The 22,419-nt window shown below is 46.3% G+C and overlaps 1 protein-coding gene across 5 annotated transcripts in view; it reads right to left on the bottom strand.

Annotated features, from left to right (window-relative positions):
- Nucleotides 1-22,419, bottom strand: part of BBS9 (Bardet-Biedl syndrome 9) — a 364,177-nt gene that overhangs the window by 243,968 nt on the left and 97,790 nt on the right. The window lies entirely within an intron of this gene.

The following is a 22,419-nucleotide window of genomic DNA, read 5'->3' as shown; positions in this document are numbered from 1 at the left end:
TAGCCTGGGACAAATCCGACTTCTCATCTATAAAATCCCTTCCTTTCCCAGAAGTCTAGATTAGCACCAACCCCAGAAGAGCTTCCAGACATCAAATACTGATGTTGGTAACAGGGAGTCGATGCCACCATAACGCACTTTGTCAACCTTGAAGCACTAAATAAATGTTAGCTATTATTATTAAGGGATTATTTACATGAACGTTTTCTAAAAATTGCCAGATGCTCGGTTTCCTCTGCCCGCTTTCCCACCATTCTACCGCTCTCACTTCGGGAATTACACGGAGCCAGGACCAGGGAGTGTTTTTGATTTCTCTGGGTTTGATAGGTTGCCACAGCCCAAGGATTTATCACTTAGGGGCCAACCACTGGCAATGAGATTTTCCTTACTCCCTAGGGTGGTCCTCCCAGCAGGGCAAAAACTGCCCCAGTGTGTGCTCTGCAGACCCAGCACCAGCCTTTGGGGAGATTATGCAAAGACTCGGCAATGATAAGCTTACTCCTTAGCGCCTCAGTGGGTCAATAAACATTTACTAAGTGCCTACTGTGTGTCCGGCACTGTGCTAAGCACAAGCACACAAAAAGGGGCAAAAGATAGCCCCCCTCTGAAGGGGCTCAGTCTAATGGAAGAGATAACTACAGACAAACTAGCTCTCTACAGGACGAACAGGACACAGAGGAGGCCCTAGAACGAAAGGGAACAGGAAGGGCCCTAAGGAAACCAGGGAAGCCGGGAGATGGAGATGAGGTGGGAGAGTGCTCCAGAATGTCATCTACACAACCCAGGCCTCTGGCTTCCCTCTCCCTGGAGAAGACACAGTCCCTCGTCGGGGCAGATAGAGTCTGGGCTCTGAGTCAGAAGGACCTGAGCCCAAATCTGGTCTCAGCCGCTTACGAGCTATCTGACCCTGGACAAGTCACTTAACTCCAACTGACGGCAAAACACACACACACACACACACACACAATACATATACACACATACACATATGTATGCACATGCATACACATATACATATAGACGCACACATGTAGACACCCACACACTCCCTATGGCGTTGGGCCTCTGTGAAGCAGCGAGGTGGTTCAGACATGGAGAAGTGCTGACAGTGACAGGAACCATACTCTTGGGCCCAAAATGACAAGAGTGAAATGGTGACTCATTTTTAAGAAGAGAAAGGGAATGGCATGAGCTTGCAAGAAAAAAAAAAACCAAAACACATAAATTGGGCAAATTTCTGGGCCCTTCTGTCTCCTCCTGGGCCATCTGTCCTCTACCATGCCAGGAGCCCAATGCCCACATGCTATCTACTGGCCCCCTTCAATGATCCAAATTTCCAAACTGCTTCCTGTCCTTTTCATCCCACTCAGAATGCTTTCCCCTTAGTGGTGGTATTATTGAGCCGTTTCCATCATCTCCAACTCTTCATGACCCCATTTGGGGTTTGCTTGGCAGAGATGCCTGAGTGGCTTGCCACTTCCTTCTCCAGCTAATTTTACAAATGAGGAACTGAGGCAAACAGGGTTAAGTGACTTGCTCAGGGTCACACAGCTAGTACGTCTCTGAGGCCGGATTTGAGCTCAGGTCTTCCTGACTCCCATGCTCCACCCACTGTGCCACCCTGCTCCTCTTTACTACTAGACATTTAAATGCATAATTATGTGGGCTACAAATGCAGCAGTGTTTCTAACTAGTCACTCTAGCTTCACTCTCCTCTTGAGAACTACATATTCCAGCAGTTTCTGGGTGTTCAAAGACCCAACCATATGAGAAGGTTTTCTTCTTGCTATCTTACTAGAAGGGAAAGGCCTCTCCAGCAAGAAGGAAGATAATTGAGCATGATAACTACAAAAAGGAAGTTCCTGGGATGCTACCGTGGAAAGACCTCGGAGGCCTGGATTCATATCCCATCTCTGACTCTTACCACCCGTATGATCTTGGATAAGTCCTTTCATCTCTGGGGCCTCAGTTTCCCCATCAATAAAATGAGGAGGTTGGGACAACCCATCCCTCTATCTCTAAAGCTGAGACCCTCTCTGTCAAACAAATGGGACGTTGTGGTAGGGGTCTCACTTCTTTGGGGAAAGAACTTAAATAACTTAACTAAACAATTTCTTCACATTTCAATTAAACTTAAAGACCCCATTTCTTTAGAGAAGCCTCCTATAGAACTTGTCTAAGACATATACTGACTCCTTCCTAATTTTGATTTTTTCCCACACCAACTTACACCATTCTTTTATTATAATTGGCCTCAGATCACAGTTTGGTTCGCACCTCCCTCCCCCCATAGCTGCCCCCCCACCCCCAACCCCTCTAGGAAGCTCAATCTGAATTTGCTCAGCTTGGCGTCTCCCGTACAGGCCTCAGCCTGAGGGTCCGAAGAAGGATGGCCCTGGCTTCCGGACAGAAGCATCATGGAAATGGTGCCGAGGGTCATCACGTCATCATCCCTCTGGTTCTCCCTTGGCCCACTGAGGGACGGACTTCTTTTAGAAGGGACAATGGCCTTGGCTAGAACATGCTCTGAACACCATCCTCCCTGGCTTCTGCACCCTGGGAGTTCATGCTCCTACCTGAGCACAGCGATGCTCTTCCCACAGAGACAGACGAAAAAAACAGGAGAAAGAGAGAGAGGGAGAGAGACAGAGACAGAGAGAGACACAGAGAGACAGACAGAGGGAGAGAGGGGAGAGAGACAGAGACAGAGAGACAGACAGAGGGAGAGAGGGGAGAGAGACAGACACAGAGAGAGAGGCAGAGAGAGAGAGAGAGAGAGAGAGACACAGAGAGAGAGAGAGAGACGTGAAGTTTTTTCAGAGCTTACTATGAGCTAGGCCCTATGCTAAGCACAGCTGGCTGGGGACAGAAACAGAAGAAGGCAGTCCCTCCCCTCACAGAGCTTATATTCTAATGAGGGAAGACACAAAGAAGAGATGGAAGATCAGGGGGTGAAGGGAGGGGGTAAAGAACACCATGCAGCCTGCGCTGGGGAGGGCATCTGGATGGGGGCAGAGGAGTCCAGAAAATGCACGGAGCCAGATGTGAAGCAGCCAAGCCCGGAAGGCTCCTGAGGAGGGGTGGAAGCCCCCGGAGGGATCACTGAGGCACTCCTCCTCTTTGGGGGGAGCAGATCTACTCCATCTGCTCCACTTCTGCTCACGCCCTGGTTCCAGGCATCTTTGGGTTCCTCTTTCTTCTTGGAATGCCCAGAAGCCCAGTTGTTTCTAGGATGCTTTTAAGGAGGCAGAGGCCACGGGGGACCTGGGACTTCCAAGCCAAAGGAGCTCCCTGGCAGCATGACCAGGTCCCAGTAAGGAATGAGCCCCCAGGAGCCCCATCAAGGGCCAGGGCCATGCCAGAGCTGCTGGTGGACCACCCAAAGCACACCCCCACATTATCCTGATGTACGGCAGTGCCCAGGAGAGGACGGAGCCAGCCTGGAAGCCCTGGGCTCAGGCCCTGCCCTCTGGCACATGCTAGCTGTAGGACCCGGGGCAAGTTACATCACCTCTCAGGGCCCCAACGAACCCTCTCCAACTCCGAGCCACAGAGGGGGTAGCAACTTATATCGACAGATGGAGGTTCCTCACCTGGAACTTCCACAGCCCAGTGAAATCCCAGGTGCTGCCCCTCTCCCTCTCCATTCATCATTACTTCAACACCAAGACAGACGTCTGAGGCTCGACAACCCAGTAAACTCTTGGAAGGCGGGAACTGAGTCATCTTTGCCTGTTATCCAAAATCCCTAACAGTGCCTGCCCAGTAACAGGTAACTGCTTGTGGACAACCCTGACTGCAGCCCACCGAGGCGGGGGGGGGGGGAAGCCATGTCTTCCCTTGGAGCTCAAAAGGCCCAACGAACTTTGCATACACTCAAACACAACCAACCTGCCCAACTCGAGGGAAAACCCTGACTTGCTCTAACATCTACAATAGATTCAGAGTAGTCCAGGCGACCCCGACCCAAGCCAATGCACGATGCCACCGTGAGTTCCCAGTGGGCATCCCCTCAGATTCCTGTGAGCTCTCAGCCCCCTGAGGCCCTTGTTGAAAGGCAGGCACTGTGCACCTCGCACATGGCACAGCCCCTTCCTCATGGCTGCTATAACCCCACACCATCCCTGCATACACTGCACCTCCATTTGGCAAACTGTCCATTCAGCATCTAATTTCAACTGTGTGCTAAGATTTTTATTACATATGGACATATGTTTTACATGATTGCGCATGTAAACCTATCAAACTGCTTACCATCTCAGGGAGGCGGAAGGTAAAGGGAAGAGGGGAGAAAATTTGAAATATTTTTAAATGAATCTTAAAAATTGTCTTTACATGCAATTGGGAAAAACATTATTTAAAAAAGATTTTTATTATATACCATTTGATTAATTCAGGGGCAGCTAGATGGCACAGTGGATAGAGTGATGGCCCTGGAGCCAGAAAGACGCATGTTCCTGATTTCAAATCTGGCCTCAGACACTTAATAGCTGTGTGACCCTGGGTAAGTCATTTTACCCCATTTGTCTCAGTTTTCTCATCTGCAAAATGAGCTGGAAGAAGAAACAGCAAACCAGTCCAGGATGTCTGCCAAGAGAACCCCAAACGGGGTCACAGAAAGTCAGACATGACTGAAAACGACTGAACAACAAAATCTGATTACACATTATACTCCAGTCAAAGAAAGATTACCTCTGAAGGGCTATTTTCAATAGGGAAGCACTCAAAATATGAAACAAATTACTCTGGTATCAAAAATAACTTGACTGTGCAAAGCAACTCCCACACACATCTGGTAATCATTTGAAAAGCTATCTTTTATTGGATTCTGGTAATAACAACGGCATATGCTTTTTGTATGTCTACTCTTACAAAACAAAATTTTCACAACATAACCTTTTAAGAAATCAAAATGCTTCAGATATTTTCCATCATACAATATCAATCCAATAACTCAACTCTCTGACTTACCAGATTTGTCTGCTAGCACCAACTTTTGATTTATTTTAAAAGAAAATTACGTTACCGTCTCTGCTTCAGGCAAGCTGTGTGACTGTTACAGGCTTTTATGCTGTAGTAATTAAACAAAAGATTTACTCTCTTTCTTTTCCTGCCTTTTCTTGTCTTATGCGACAGAAGTAGATGCAGATTACTTCGGCAGGTACGGTTATGGAGTTGAAAAGAGAACAGGAAAAATACTTTCCTAACATTGTTTTCTTCATTACTGATAACCAATATTTGAAAGATAATAAGATTCACTCCATATGTTAAGAAATATATAATTTCAAGACTTCACATTTCATTTACATTTCTTTGGTTCACAGATTTCGAACCAGACTAGATTTTAAAGAACATTTTGTCCAGCACCCTCAATTAACCAAAGAGAAAACCAAGGCCTGATGGGATAAAAGGACAGGAGGAGCTGAAACAAGGGTAAGAATCCAAGATTTTAAAAGAGTCCCTGAAGACGAGCCTTCTAGAATTTATCAGCTTAACCCCTGGTCCAGGCCTGGGGCAGAGAAGCTCCTTTCCCATGGCATCACATAGGCTCCAGTTTCAGAGCTTCCCTTGGTCCTGCCCACCCTTTCACCTGGCCCCAGGTGAGGGGAAGTGAGTTAGCTGACACGCCCTCCTCCCCTGCCTCCTCCTCCATCAGTTCCTTACTCTGGAAAAAGTCGGAGCAAGCATCTAAATGAGGATGTTGTGAAGATAACTTCCACCAACCTTCACCGCCTACAGGCTTTCTTTTATTGTTTTTGAAGAAAGCCCATCTAATTCACATCCTGGGATGCTCCCCACCACTCCTGAAAGACAGTCCCCAGCTGTAAACAAAGTCCATCAGCCTTTACCACATCCTGGTGACGGGGGGAAAGACACGACACTTTTTGTTACGTTATACACTCAACAAATGAGTTGCATCCGAGTTAAGTACTATGACCAAGGTTCCAGAGGTGCCTTCAGAGAATTCGAGCCTGCAGAATCTCTGACTTATGCCGCTAGTCAGTCCTGTGGTTAGAGAAGAAGAAGAAGAAAATGAAATTTCACTTTGAAGAGAAACCCATCAAGTGAATCGAGGCAGACAGCAGCAATCCTGGGCTCTGAGCCTGACAGTAAGAAACCATTTCCCCAGTGATCAGGTCAGCATGTCCATTTGTCCTACACAGGGGCTGATGACTATTTACTTCCTGGGTATCTTATGATCACATAAGACAGTACGTGGAGGCGTTTAACATATGCTGCCGCCTTCCCTTGGTTACTGATGAGACGTCCCTGATGACACAAAGGGGGGTGATGAGACCTTTCCCAGTCTATGATAGACTAGAGGGTTCAATACAATCATTGAGTTTTGGCTTTGAATGGATTATACCTAGTATGCAGCAGGCTGAGTCGTGTGCGGAAGAATTTCATGCTTTTGTCTGACTGTGTGTTCAGCACAGGCCAACTGTGCCATGCACAGTGCTTAAAGTGCAACAGATACATAGGCTTCTGCCATGTGCGCACAGAAGTGGCATCAACCCAGCTAGTGGCTCTGTTCCAGTTCAATGTGTTAGAATGAAAGACGGCGTCAATCAGTCCTATGAGGTTTGAACCAGCTCAGGCCCAAAACAAACCATCTCAGCATAGTAAGGCACTGGACCAAAATGCAATTATCTCTCTCATGATACTATCACTTCTCCTTGTTTCTATGTGTACTAAGATCATAAAAACACAAAAACTAAAAGCAACGCCATGTTAAGAGCTTCAGAAAAAAACACAATGAACCAAGCACAGAGGTCTACTTGGTGGAAAGTACATTGATCAAAGGAAGTATGAAAACCATGGGAAACGGCACACAAAGAGTTCAGCTCTGAAGATTCCACAGCCCATCACGTGATGTCCTAAGCAGGAAAGGGGCTCCAAAGACAAAGAGGCCAGTTGCATCTTCAGCACCAGCTGCTGGATAGCAGGAATCTCCCTATCCCCTTTGCAAAGTACCCCAGCCTCTGCGTTGTTGTATGAAGAAAAAATATTGCTTCAGCCCTGGATGGTTCAAGATCTTACAAACTGTTCCTTCTAATCTGGGAAAAGAAAAAAAAAAAAGGAAAAAGCTAAGCTGAACAGTGGTTTAAGCCACTAAGCAAGACATCAGTTTTCGGTGTGATGGTGAAATAGGCTGGTCTTCTAGCTGGGCCCCCTCTGGTCAAAGGACCCATTCAAACTGTCTTTCTCTGTGGATTCTTAGTCTTTGATCCCCAACCCAAAGCGCTCTCCTCACTCCGGGCTCTGATATAAGTCATCTTCACCTGACTAGCGCTAGGAAGCTGTGCGCACTACATCAGGGCTCTCCAGACTGCCCAAAAATGGATGACATAACTTTGCTCAATAGCTCACCCGCGGGCATTGCAATTGGTTAAAAATCTATGATTCCCGCCTACTTTAGGCACAAGCTTAAAGAGAAGCATCCTGGGATCTTGAAAAGAACACCGAAGTTGGCATTTGAGTCCTGGCTATCAGCTCCCCTCTCTGGACCTCAGTTTCCTCACATGTAAAATGAGCAGGTTGGGCTGTGTGACCTCTCAGACCCCTTCCAGGTCTCAGTCCTATGAGGTGAGGACTTACTGTGCTCCAGGAACACCACCCACAACAGAAGGTTATTGCAAGTGAAGAAGTTTGTGATTTTAAAAAAATCAAATTTGATTTATTTGAACAATCTTGACCTGGCAGATTTCTGAAATGATAAAGGCCCTATTCATAGCCAGGAGAGCTCAACCCTGACAAAAGCCTCTCTGATCGATGGGTCTGAGGCTGAAAAACAGTAAAAAAAAAAAACCTTCAAGGGGAATCCTTTGTCGCTTCTAGGCCACTGTCATGCCCTCCAAAGGTCTAAGGACAGATTCAGGCTAGATGGAGGGAGAATCTGAGATTTCACATATACATATATACATATATATATACACACACATATATATATACACACACACATACGTGTATGTATGTGAGTGTATACATATGTGTATACACACACACATTTGTATGGGTGTGTACACACACATATTCATCATTTTTGTTGTTTTTGTCATCAACAACCACAACTAAATGATGTTGGTATTATTGAATGTAACTGATCAAATTTATCTGAAAAAATCTAATCCACCCTACTTATCTAAACTGATGGAAACACGCCAATCGCCTTACACAAAGCCTTTAACAGAATCCAAAAGAATGCAATGTCCACTTCCTACCTGTAGGCCATACCCACGCCCCTCCTGTCCACGGGCAGCAGAATCCTGGCCCCCTGATGGATAAGGATTCTGAACCAGGCTTGGGTCCTGAGAGTCGGGTGAGAGAAGAAGGGTGAGGGGCTGCCTGGCTGGACGGGAGACAATGCGCCCACAGCGGTGCCAACATCCATCTCAACTAACGCCCTGAAGGATGTCTCCTGGAGCCAGGAGCTTTTTATTTCCAATGTTCTTTCTGTTGGCTTGTTTTCTGAGGCGTACGTCCTAGAAAGTCCAAGAACTTTCCCTCTCAAGTCAACAATTACCCTTCAGAAAGAGCCCCTTCCCATCAAACACACCCAGAGATTTCCAGTGAAACTTTATTTTTCATCCTGGAACTGGTGAGCATAGCCAGGCAACCAAACACAGATAATTTTCCATCGGAAAGATGGATTTTACCGGGCTTTGCTTTTTTTTTTTTCCCTGTTGTTTATAACAAAAGTACTAAGGCCTCAGATTCAAGATACACTATTGAATTCTATCTCATTTCCTATCATAAACAAACCACAAGTGGGAGTCTAAACATGCTGGCTGGGGGCACCTGGGAGGGCCCTTCAGTCTTCTCATGGTCAGACTGTTCATACGTCCCTGGTGGGAAACAATTCAGGTCCAGACAGTCAGAGGTTAGTCAATGGAGAAGGAAGGTGAGGCAGGATCCTTCAAAGGGCTGGATGAGAGCCGTGGAGGCTGGGGATGCTCCCTCCGGCCACCTGAAATGTGAGGCACCGAGAGGTGACCAGGCCCAAACCTGTTTCCAGGATCTTGACCCCAAGCACATGCTGGCCACTCTGGAATCTCCTGAGATTCAGAGCATCTGGGTGGGCTCCCCTACAACGTCAGGATGGTGTATCAAACACGGCTTCCTCAAAACTAGAATCATTAATCGTCACACTCTATTTCTGGCCTGTAACACTTCCCATTGCTTCCAAAGTCCTGGCTTGGTCACTACTAACAGCCACAACCACAACGACAGCAGCTAACACTTAACTGGCACTTCCTGTGGGCCGGGCACCGTACTAAGTTCAGGACTGTCCTCTCACATGAGCCTCACAACCACCCTGTGAGGCAGGCGGTGCTGTTATTGTCCCCATTTCACAGAGGAGGAAACCAAGGCAGGCAGAGGTCAGGGGACTTGTTCAGGGTCACAGATGCAGTAACTGTCTGAGGCCAGATCTGGGCTCAGGTCTTCCTAATTCCGGGCCCGTGCTCTATCCACTACCCCCCCCAGATGCCTGTGTGACCCTAAGCAAGTTAACTAGTCTGTCTAGGCCTCAGTTTCTTCATTTGTAAAAGGAAGCTAACACTACCTTGATTTCCTCTCAATATGTTAGGGCCCCCACACTTTTTCGTCAAAGTCAGCATGCTGTTAAGTGGAAAACTCCTTTACTCTTCTGACAAGAAAAGTCAAGTATTTCTTAAACTCCACTAAACGAGAAAACCAGGAGAGCAGACAGGCGACACCAGAAGGCCTAGCTGACAGCACCAAATGAAGGGGAAAAACAGATGAAGAGAGGAGAAGAAAGAGGCTGAGCCTCTCGCTCTCCAAGATGCTATGGATTAATGGGGCCCTGGACGGGTTTGCCATAAACCCAAGGGAGGAAAGTAGAGAAACTGCAGACGACAAACTCCATGGGGTGCGGCAAGGTCTGCGTTCAAATTCTGCCTCAGACTCTTACCCACTGTGGAACCAGGCTTAAGCTCCGTGGACGTCCAGCACCTGGCGAGGGCTTCACTTTGTTCAGCCATTTCAGTCATGTCCAATTATCCGTGACCTCACTTGGGGTTTTCTTGGCAAAGATACTGGAGTGGTTTGCCATTTCCTTCTCCAGCTCATTTTACAGATGAAAAACTAAGGCAAACAGGGTGAAGTGACTTTGCCCAGGGTCACACAGCTAGTAAATGTCTGAGGCAGAATTTGAACTCAGGTCTTCCTGACTCTAAACCCAGAGTTCTATCCACTGCACCACCTAGCTGCCCCAAGGGCTTAACTACTGAGGGAGAAAGGGTCCACACCAGGAAGAGCCCCGACTTCTCCTACTTCTCAAAAAGGGCCGTATTTCTGGGACAAAGTGATGGCAACTGAGGCTCACCATCATTCAAAGGAAACCACGTGTAAGACTCTCCACTCTGAGACTACAAAGAGCCTTTCTCAAGGTCTAAGCCGGGGCAGGCCAGTGTGGAGGGAGAAAGCAAGAATCACCCTGACAGGTGAAAATCAGGTATTTGAGGAAAATACTTTTGAAGTCCAGAAGAGTGGGTGACAATGGGGATGGGAAGGAAGCTTCTAGCCTCAGGCTTCCCAAAGCACCTTTGGTTTCAGGAATTCACGAGGACAAGAAGACAACAGAGAAGCAATTGAAACACCCTGAGCTTGAAAAATGTCTTCCTTTTAAGAAGTTAACGAAGTTTGCCTGCAACTAGATCCTTAAACCCTAAGCAAGGTCCAAAGGAGAAGTAAAACAAAGCTGAGGAAGGAGGATTAACTGGGCCATTCCCAGAGCGCGAGGACACCAAACCTGAGGCCACGGCCTTTCATGACCAACATTCTGGGATTCTCTTACTGGACTTTCTTCCCCCAAAAGGCAGAACGAGAAACAAATAATGAACTCTGGCAACTGGTTAAAACAGTAACGTGTCCAAAAAGCTGTCTACAACGTTCATCATTCGACAGTTCAATTCAGAACAAGTTCAGTTGACTCTGGCAATGGAGAAAAATTAATTTTAAAGAATCCTAATCATTTAAAGGCAAATTCCACAACAACTGATTCTGGTCAACAGTCCATTTCCACAAAGAACCACAAATGAAAGAGTGCCTTTACCGAATAATAATATGTACTTCTCCAAAAACATTTTTTAAAAAATAATAAATGTCATTCAAAAAGTTGGGAGGCAAAGAGAGTCTCTCATATACCACCATCCCTGCCTGGCAACAAAAGGCTGGTTGAGTTTGTCCATCCCACTGGTGGTTGGGGCTCATGCACCTCAAGCCACCACCTACCAACAATCTGGCCAATAAAGCCACTGGCCTGGGGTTCCCAGAAGACATAGCTGACGTGTCCAGTGAGCGTCAGAGGCAGGACTTCAAGAGGCATCTTCCTGGCTCTGATAATATCCACTACACAACACTACCTCTAATTTAATGCTAAAAAAAAAAAAAAAAAAAAAACCAGCTAGGCTTAAGATCATCCTTACTACACCTCTTATTTCCATTCAACAAGCGCTTACAAAGCACCTACTGTGAGCCAGGGACGTCGGGAATACAAAGGCTACAACAACAAAATGGTCCCTGCCTTCAAGGAGCTGACACTCTACAGGGAAGATATAACAGGTGTATGGAGATATCGATGCAAAGTAGATGGATTTACGAAATCATATCAAGAGGGAGAATCCACTAACAAATCTGGGATCAGGAGATCCCAGGGCTGCAGGCTGGAGGCCCCTGGGCACGGTTGTGAAGGAATTCAAGCAGAATCCATTTAAAGGGGGCTCATTTCAGCTAACATGAAAAAATTCAAGTTTTCTACAGTAACTAAAATAACCAGAAATCTGGTCTGGTCATGGGGAGCCATAATGGCACCGTTCTAGAGCTTATAATACTACTCTACACACACACACACACAATCAAATCTTTCTATCCAACTATAACCCTGAAACCTACAATGTTCTTTCTATAAAAGTATGCGAGGGCTGCATTTTGCCATTTTTCTATTGAGTGATTTTAATGGAGTGGTTGAGGCGATGTCAGTCAATTATACTAAAGAGACAGGGGTGGACTGAGATGGAGAACAAAGTTTTTCTTAGCGACTGGAGGACCCCAAAAACTGAACAAGCTGTAAGTGACTGGATTGTTTCCACACACCCCCCCACTACCCCACTCTGACTTGGTTTTTATTTGTGTGCTTGCATATACATATATACACACACTCATAAACACACACGCTTTCATTAAACTTCAATTATTTTGATATCGTTTCCATCAAAAATGTGCTCCTGTGACCAAAGCGCACATGTCCGAGACTCCTGACCCAAGCCTATCCCCCACTCATCGGCAATAGGGAAGTGCTCCTTCCCACAGAAGATCTCCACCAACTTCACATGTGTTTGGGCCATTACTGACAAACTGTTCTTTGTCTTCTGTTTTGAAGAAAGCGCTTCCCCCGAAAGTTGAGCAAGTGAAAGCTTTGCAATAGTCAGTCCTGATGGTAAAACATTTTCACTTCAGATCAGTCACCCAAAACACACACGTTCCACCAAGGTCCCACAATTAACAGGAAACAGCAGGCACTCATCTAGTTTTGAGAGACTTTGGAAAGGAAGCTTGAAAGAAACCCACACTCTGAGGCGCTAAAAGCGACCTGTCCTGTGTGGCTTGCTGACACAAAGTTAATGCCACCACTTACAAGAGCTCTCTTTCCTTTGCAATGAAAAATAAGTGGACACTTTTCTGGAATGCTGACCCTCCAGATGTTCTCCACAGGCCAACCACATCTGCTAGATCTTACACTGTCATCTCAGGCAAAGGTACTTAAGTTAAAAATCCAGAGGATTTTAGATATTTGGATACAAAACTTATGAACAAACCTTTTAGAGAACATTATTCTTCCAAATGATTAATATCTAGGTTGTCCATGGAAACTTCTAAAGTGCTGTCAAAAGCAGCCCACCCTCTGGTTTCACTGGAATGTTCTAAGGGAAAGCTGGTGAGCACCACAAAAACCAGAAAGCGTCTTCGGCCCTGACCGTTTCATCCGGTTCGGTTTGTATCTCCTGGGGAGGTAAAATGAAAAGCAAAATTTCAAGTGACCCAGCGGGCAGCAGAAAGTCAGGGAGGGTGGGTGGGTGGGAGCAGTGATCTAAGCAGGGGGCTGCAGCAAGTGACCAGCAGGCAGGAGGCAAGGCTGGACCAGATGAAATTGGAGGAACCAAAGTAAACAGGCAGCGAAGGGACGCGAGAGTGAGGGGTGAGAGAGACCAGAGCAGAGGCCACAGGGCTCCAAAGCTTGCAAGGCCGCCGCCAGCACATGAGCTGGACCTTTGTGGAAGATTCAGGGGAGAACACGGACAAGAGCGGTCCGGAAGGGGGAGCTGCGGATGGGCTGAGGTCTACACCGCTGAAAATGACACCACCCACCCAGTGAGGCCTTGAAGGGGACAGCCATAAAGGAATGGTCCCAGGCAAGGAGAGGGAAGACGCCCCTACAGGCAAATGGTGGAAGTCACTAGCTCAAGATGAACACCCTCCGCCCAGCACTCAACTGTTCTCCATCCAATTCTAACAGCTCAGCACTTTAATTAGGTATGGGACAGCTAGGTGGTACGGTGAAGAGCCTGGTGGTCCTGGAGTCGGAAGGACCCGAGTTCAAATCCAGCCTCAGATACTCACTGGCTGTGTGACCCTGGGCAAGTCACTTAACCCTATTTGTCTCAGTTTCTTCATCTGTAAAATGAGCTGGAAAAGGAAATGGCAAACCACTCCAAACCACTGAAATGACTCAACAACCACAACAACATAATTAGGTATTGGGATCTTGCCAGAACTATGCTAGCTCCTTAATACAGGAGGAGTTTTAGGAAACTTCCAATAATTAATTTAAAAGAAAAAAAAAGGCTCACCCTTCATGGGTAGAACTTGAAAATTTTTCAAGCCAAATCTGCATGTCCCAAATCCCCATTACGCCATTCTCCAGGCATCCTGAATATTTCTGATGCTTGCGTTGGAGGGTCATAAATATTATTTCTCAACTTTGCAGAAGCAATGAGGTCACACAGAGACAGTTCAAGTGATTTTTCGAAGATGATACAGTAAATAGCTCCTAATTCACCCAGACCATCCTGTTCCAGGTCTATAGACCCCAAGAGTATGCATCTGGTGGCAACGTTGTGTTGACTACAGTGGGATGGCCGGTGCCGCGGAGGAGACACCAATGACTGGGGGCAGAGAGAGCGGCCAGGGGTCACACAGCCAAGAGGTACAGGAGGCAGGATTTTAATTCAGGTCTTCCTGACTGGGATGCCACTTTTCCCTCCATTCTACCTAACCACTTCTCTTCTAGAAGTCATATTTATATTTATGCACACACAAAATAAATGTATCAAAATATATAACATCTACATGTGCACATATGTATAGGCATGTGTGCATGTACACAAAATGCACAAGGTAATTTTCTGGGAAACGTCACTTCCCACTGGGCCACAGCCCTTTGGATTTCTCCATTGCGCTCCCAGAAGCCTCCTCGTCCTACCGGATCACATCAGCCTGGCCTCTTTCTCCCCCTGGGGACCCCTGTGCTTCGAGCTCCTCCCAAACCCTCTGGTCAAAAACAATGTCCAGTACAGAGCTCTATCTCTTTATTTCCCAGCAGGCTGCACTCTGGGACTTCCTCATCATGGCCCCAAGCTGAGTACCTTCCCTTCTCCTCATTTCCCCACTCTCACTTTTCATGTTCCTTTGCTGTGTTGTCTTTCCCAGTAGACTGCAAGCTCCTTGAGGGCAGGGATCGTCTTTTTCATAGCTGTAATTCCAGCGCTCAGCACAATACTGAACCTATAGTAGGTGTTTAATAAATGTTTACTGACTGAGCAGGGTAGCATCAGCACCCAGAGGAGTCAGGGCAGGCTGGCCCTCCAGCTGAGCTCTGAAACAAAAGATTCTAAGAGCAGAGGGAGGCAGGAGAGTCTTCCAGGCCTGGAGGACACTGCCCTTGGGCAGGGACAGTGAGTGCCATGGGTGAGAATGATCCAGGTCAGTCTAGGGGCCAAAGAGAGCATGAAGGGGAGTCAGGTGGTGTCCCAGAAGTCCCAGGGCAGTTCACACTTCAATAATCCTAGAAAGGGAGACTTGGGTCAGGCCATGAAGGACTCCAGTGCCAAACAGAAGAGTTCCTATGGAAAGTTAATGAACAGGAGAGACCTGGACTTTAGGAAAATTACCACAGCAACTGTCTAGAGGGTGAATTGGACGGGGCAAAGCCTGGTGACAGGGGGTCCAACCAGGAGGCCACTGCAAGAGTAGAGCAAAGAAGTACTTGGGTGTCTGAAGGACAGTAACACTCAAAATGGCAGACCTCAGAACCCTACTGGGCTTGGAGGAGCATGTGGAGCGCGATGTCTGAAACACTCACTGGACAGCTCAAGATAGAGACGGAAGGCAGAAGCAAGCATCTGGGAGTCATGGGCCTAGAGGGGATGATTAAACTCAGGTGTACTAATCACATCCCCAAGTGAGAGAACGCAGCAAAGAGATGGGAAGAAGGCCAGACCAGTGACTGGGAGTATAGCCATGGCAAGAAGGGGGCTAAGATGGCATGATCAGACACACAGCAGCAGAGACAGAGACAGAGAGAGATAGAGACAAAGAGAGATAGAGACAGAGAGAGAAAGGGGGCTGGTGAGGGAGCAGTGTTATAAACCCCAGACAACTGCTAAGTGTAGGCTTTCTGATACAAGCCTAGCTTCCTCACCCAACCAAAGGGGCGCCCAAGGGGGTACTCATGGATTGTGGTGGCCCCCCATTTTGCCATGATTTCTACTTGCGCTCCAAAGCTGGCACTGAAATAGAGGCTGGGATCGCACCTGTCCACTGAGGGCCTTAGGCTGGCCCCAAGGTCTCCATGCTCCCGTTGAAGCCCATCCCTAAAGAGCAAGCACTGAGTTTGCCTTTCTATTTCCTGGTTAAGTATTTAGAAAAACGAGCCTCTCTTCTCCAAGCAAACAACTGAAGAGCAATCTGCCAGTGCCTAGCAGAATTAGGAGGCTGAGCCCCTGGAACTCGGCAGGGACTTGACCGGGGAGTGGGGTTGGCCAATGGAGCCCCACCCCACAGACGAACAAGCAAGAACAAGGGGGGCCTGTTCCCACTAATGGTTCTCAGAAGAATTTTTTTTTTAAAAAAAAAAGGAACTTTGCTAACTGTTCCACAATGATTTTTAAATGACTCTTTGAGTATTATCTTCCCAGTACGGGAGAAAGCACCACGCATTACGTAAAGAAACACTCATTTTTCCCCTTTCAAAAGAGAAAGTGTTTCATGACACTTCATAAGCCTATCCCTCAAGGACCCTGTGATCTCCCCGCTTCTCACACTCCCATCAGTGGTTCAGGTCACAGTCCATCCTACCTGTGCCTACTGTGTGAATCCTGCCCATGCCCTATGGGAGGCTGCCCACCCAAGGCCCTGAGGGCCTATCAGCCTATCTGAAAAGGAAAACACTACACGTGTACCACCACAGAACATCAATGGTCCTGTGATCTCACAAGTGCAGAGAGCAGCGTCTCCTGCACGATGACTGTGTGTGGGAACTCCCTAAGTTACCAATAGGGGTCCACCCAATGTGCTGGGGGCCCTCCTCTCTGTCTGCTGCCATTGCAGGGACCCCAACAGAGCCTCCCTGCTGGCTGCTCTTGCAAGGTGCCCAGCTCCCCTTCTTTTTCACTCATGCGTGCCTTCCATGACACCCCTCTTCTACGACGCTTTCCCATCATCATTCCTCGCGTGTGGTATCACAGCCTGCTGAGTCCCACCATGGACCTCTCTGTCTTGTCATTACTAATGATTCTCATCATTAAACACATTGGTATTAAAGAGAGGGGCCCTTGTTTCAGGGAGAAGTCTACAATTTCACAAAGAGCATCCTCTCCTGCTCTTACAAGATTTGGGACCAGCCCAGAGTTCATTTACAGTATCTGACCAAAAGATCACCATCCAACTGAACACCATTCTCAAGTTCACTGTCAGGCCTCAAGCTATCATCACTGTCCCTGCAGGTTGGCCCGTGCTCCACGGGCTTCAATTCAGAGGAGGGAGAGGATATCTCCTCCAGCACAACTCATCCAGAGGTCCATAGACTTGAGCAGAAATTTAGCCATTGGCAGGAAAGGGAACACGTTGCCCTCCCTTCCCTCACTCACATCTGTGTGCCCTTGGACAAGTCATTTCCCTTCCCCTTGTGTGTAAAATGAAGAGGTTAGGTTAGCTGGCCTCTGAGATTCCTTCCAGGTCAACATGCATGAGTCTGATTCCCAATAAAGGCCAAAGAGATTCTTATGGGCAGGTGGCTGTTTGACTTATTTATTTTTACAATGTCAAACCCTAGTCCTAATGGTATACTTCTCCTACCACCGAATTAGGTCTGGAATAAGTCACTGGAAATCCAAGCCGCCAAGCTCTGATTCCTACTAGAAGAGAAGTTTAGACTTGTTTAAAATTTTCAGATTCAGGAGATGTTCATAGCTCCACTGCCAACAAGCCTACAGAAGGTCTACAGTGGAAATAAGTGGTAATAAGGAGAATTCCACTACTAAAAGGTTTAATTTATAAAACAGAAATGGGCAAATCTGACCAACATTCTGAGAGCGCCTACTTATCTTTCGTGGTATTTCTTTCTAGTGCATCTCCAGAAGCTCTGGCTGCAAATTCATCAATTTTACCCTGGAATTTTACCCAAGGTTGAACAATATGGAACTGTACTTAGCACCGCACTCCTGGTGAGACGGGAGGACACTGCATTTCCCATCACTCCATGAAAAATGAAAACAGCACAAGGACCACGAGGAGTGGCCAGACAGGAGGCTACTGACTAACTTTCACACCTGGACATTTCATCTGATCAGAGGAACCTCCACCTGAAAAGGGAAAACAAGAAGCAGCGGCTCCCCTTTTAAAGGATTCCTCTTAGTTTATTTCATGAGGGTAAAATAACAATTGAAATGATCATAAGGCAATTTCCAAACTTAAGCCACCAAACGCTCCCAACAATTAGCAAAGCTCCACAGGGCGACTCTCAAAAAGCAGAATCTCACTCTACCGGAGGGGTCACGCTCACTACATGACCTCAGAGAGAAGCCAAGGAGCCAACACCGAAACCCGAACACTGGTCGTGCAAGAAGAAAACATTATACAAGTGCATATATAAACACATGGGTGTGCGTGGGTGTGTGTGTGTGTGTGTGTGTGTGTGTGTATAAAATTAGAGAGAGAGAGAGAGAGATGGGGGGCAGGGGGAAGAAAGGAATAAAGATGACCTTTAAAAACACTATTTTTTTTTCTAAAAGCAACATACTTTCTTCCAAAAAGTATTTCCACAAGACTCAAAACAGATATCGACTTTTAGATGTAAGCTCCCCGAGAGCAGAGATTTTTTCATCCTTTGCACTTGTACCCCAGTGCCTAGTACTATATCTTCCACATAAGATATAAAACGGTGCTTAATAAATACTTGTCATTGATTGAATAAAAAAGCAACTCTGCTTTCAGAACATGAGTCTTCGGAAAAACCAAACTACAAGGCAGGGAGAATGAGGGGACAGCCCCCCCCCAAGAGTCTGCCAACATAAAACTGCTTATATAACTTGGCCAGTTATAGCTGCATATATGGAAACACAGAGAGGTGAAAGAGATGGAGAAATGTCTCTCCTCACGCACTCCAGAATGAACAATGTGTTCTCTCAAAGAACACAGAAGAAAACAAGGAAAGAAAATGAGCCCATGGCAAAGGAGAATCCAGCCCCACATCAGACCTGCCCCATGGAGAAGGAAGGGGACACAAAGGGCCTCCCCCCAGAACCATGGAGATCTACCACTGTCCCAAGGGCACAAGGGGTCTGAGATGGACACACTGAGGAAGAAATACCTTTGAAAGCTCCACTGATGACATACTAATAGATGCTAGGAGGAGAGAGAAAACCCAGCAGAACTCACAGAAAGAAAAGAAAGTTGTGGCGGTGAACGATTCCCTGCCCAGGGATACCAAGGCATCATATGTCAACCTGACATGAAGAATCAGGAGATGAGGTGTCTTCCCAGGAAAGGGGTCCAGAATGCAATGGGAGCCTCCCCAGACCATCAAGCCTGATGGCCGATCCCTGCTTGTGGTGATTCATTTGGGGCCAAAGACAACCGCCAGAGGGAATGGAGGAACCCAGAGTCCTGGACAACTAGAGAAAGCACTTAGGGAGGGGGCTGTTTCTAGGAACAACTGAGGGGAGGCAGAGGCTTCAGGAAAGAAAGGCAGATAGAAGATGAGATGTGGACTTCTAGCCCAAGGCATCAGGTAAGGCTACAACAAACTGCTGACAGATCTTCGGGAAACCACGGAGAACAAGAGAGGCGCTGGAAGATTGGAGATGGGCAAACTGAGTCCTCTTGGTTCAGAAGAGGAAGAAAATGGATTCTTTAATCAAGGGGCCAGTGAGGTTGGCTGAATTTTCCTGGGAAAATTCTAGAATGTCTTATTAAAGAGATGCTTTGTGAAAAACTATAAAGGAAAATAATGATCACTAAAAGCCAATCCAGATTCATTGAGGATCCACTATGTTGATCCATAATAGCTTCATGCCCTAATTCTACCCCCACCTCTACAATGTGCTAAGATGCTACGTGGGACACAAACATAACAGGATCCCTGACTTTCAGGGACTGTCTATCAAGATAAGTAGGGAGCAAACAGTAGGAGATAGTCTAGAATGAAAGATGGTCCACACCATATGATGTTGTTCAGAAAAGAAGACCCAGGAGCCAGGCAGGGAGGGACGGCTTCTCGAGGAGGTAGGCAGAACAGAAAGGGTGAGGCATCCCACAGACAAATAAAGGACTAAGAAGAAAATATTAAATACTTTTCATTATGGGAAGCGGCTATACATACAAGCTCTGGAAAAATATACTCATTTTACTCACAGTTATATAAACTAGAGAATTCTCTGTAACAAAAGGGGAAGGGGGCCCTGGGCCCCTAGCCAGAGCTTAAAAATATTTTCATTATGTGGAACTTTTGCTGTTAACAACATCTGTTATACCAATAGTAGCTTCTATTTGTAGGTGAAGCAGTGTGGTACACTGGAAAAAAAAAAAACCACTGGATTTGAAGGTAGAGGAGTGAACTTGTAACCACAGATCTTCTATGTACTACTGACATGACCTTGGGTGAGTCATTTATCTCTACCTCAGTTTCCTCATCTATAAAATGGAGGGCTTGGATGAGATGGCCTCTGCACTCTCTTTCGGTTTTAAATCTATGACCCAAAAACCACACGAGCCAGGCAGGGAGGATGACTATGATTACCCCAACTATCATCTCCCTCATTTGACAGACAAGGAAAACATGCACGCAAAGGTTAAGTGACTCGCCCAAGGTCACTTAACTAGTTCCAGTCACAGACTCCAAGAGCATCTGGAGAGCCCGGTTCCCATCCCTGCTGCTGAGAAGGCATTTCCCATGAAACACTGGATCAACGTGCACTCTTATCATGTCCTGTCCTGTCCTGTCCTGCTGATTATTTATCCCACGTGGTAATGGATGCTACTCTTCAGCCTAAGAACTTACGTTAACAACCGGGAAACTTAAAAATCATGGTCACGTCCAGAGTCGATTAATTCTGTTAATGAGTGGGCCTTGCCCCGATTCCTTTTACCTTACCTGCCAACATTTAAAATCATATTTAAAGTCAAAAGACAATATCCAATGGAGTTAAGGACATGCCAAGCAAGACAGGCCAAAGGGAGATGAAGAGAAACAAAGAGCCCAGAGCACCCAACAAAAATGGGAATTTCTGGATCAGAAAGTCTAATTGCATCAACTGGGCCCAAACTCATCATTTTCTTATTTACCCACAGGAAACATTAGAAAATGGCAATCATTTCCTTGATATGTAAACTCTGCTGTCTAAACATATTTATCAAAACTATTTAAACTCTGAGAACTCAAACGCTACAGGACACAATACAGACCTGTGTTATCGCCCGTGTCTGGGCCTAGTAAATCACAATGAAACTCTCCTCGGCTTCCTTCGGCACTCCACTGTTCTATGTGTTGGCACTCCCTCTACTGATGCCAGATGCCATCCCCGTTGGTGCCAACGCAGTCAGCCTCCATGGATGGCTACGCGAGACTGACAAAAGGCCTCCCCCTATGAGCCTAGACCCGGACACTGGCCCAGAACTCTGAGCTCAGCTTGGCTAACACCCTCCTTGAAGGCAGGGGCTAGCCAGGCCAGTGGCTGTGCTGTGTGGCAATTGGGGTCTCTGAATTCTAAAGCCTTGAACTCCTTCTTTTCTGTTTAGGTGGGTCAAAATAAGGGGCAGCGGGGAATCTTGTTAAAGACACATCGATTTTTGTTCAACTTTGAATCTACTTTTGATGCCTAGGGGTGCCATGAGTCACAAGAGACTTCCATGCCCTGATCCATTTTCCAAGACCACACGAGAGCGTATGACAGCCCACAGCTGCTACTGATTAAAAGTAAAAACATGAATGATGACACGAAGTATACAGCAACAGAATGTTTACTCTTCACAAACTAAGGTACATTTGGAAGAGTTTGTTAAACAATATTTTTCTCAAATTTGATCTGCCAAAAGCAGGTCTATAGTGATTGCCAAATACTTACCAGTTCACAAAATGTGATTCAAGACTTAAACCAGAATTGGTGAGAATACCCAAGTTCTAGTCCATGGTGAAATTAATGCAAGTGATTTTTCTAATAGCCTGAGTTTTCTTTATAATTCAAAATGTACAGTAACCTTAGAATTTAAATTTGAATACTTGGCAAACTGCTTTTGTGATTCTTAACAATAATAAATATTGCAGCTTAAACACCAATATTTTGCCACCATGAAAAGTAAATTTTTCTTAACACTTTTATTTTTCCCAACTTCATTTTTGAAGCAGATGAGTCCCAAAATCACCTGCGTCTGACACGAGGGAAGGCAAGAGGAAGGATTTTATTAACTGAAATTGGACAAGGAATTACCTGTCTCTTTAAAAAAAAAAAATTAGAGTTCATTGTGATCACAGAACGGCCCGTATGTACAGATTTCAAGGCCTCCACTTTTGGTGATTTCATTCATTTTAACAGTGCCCACGACAAAGAGCTAATTATGTACAGACAGTAACCAAGCCACATAATTTCTGAATGTAAGGCTCCAAAGAGTTCATGATCAAAACCTAATCCCTGCCTTTCCTGATCATCTAGAAAAATGACAAAGTTGGCTTTCTGTTTCTTTCCTCAGAAAGTCGGTGTTTGGACGGAGCATCTCTCTTTGCTTTTGTATCCAAGATGGCTCTGCTTAAATCCGACTTACCTTAAACACGAGGTCTTTTGTAGTTCTGCTTGGAAATGGACCATGCAATATAAAAATTCCACTGAATATTCACAAAACTGCTTT

The sequence above is a fragment of the Vombatus ursinus genome, unplaced genomic scaffold (assembly GCF_900497805.2).
Source record: "Vombatus ursinus unplaced genomic scaffold, bare-nosed wombat genome assembly UNPS02014773.1, whole genome shotgun sequence".
NCBI lineage: Eukaryota > Metazoa > Chordata > Mammalia > Diprotodontia > Vombatidae > Vombatus > Vombatus ursinus.
Note: the sequence above shows the minus strand (reverse complement) of the source record. Positions and strands in the feature narration are given on the sequence as shown.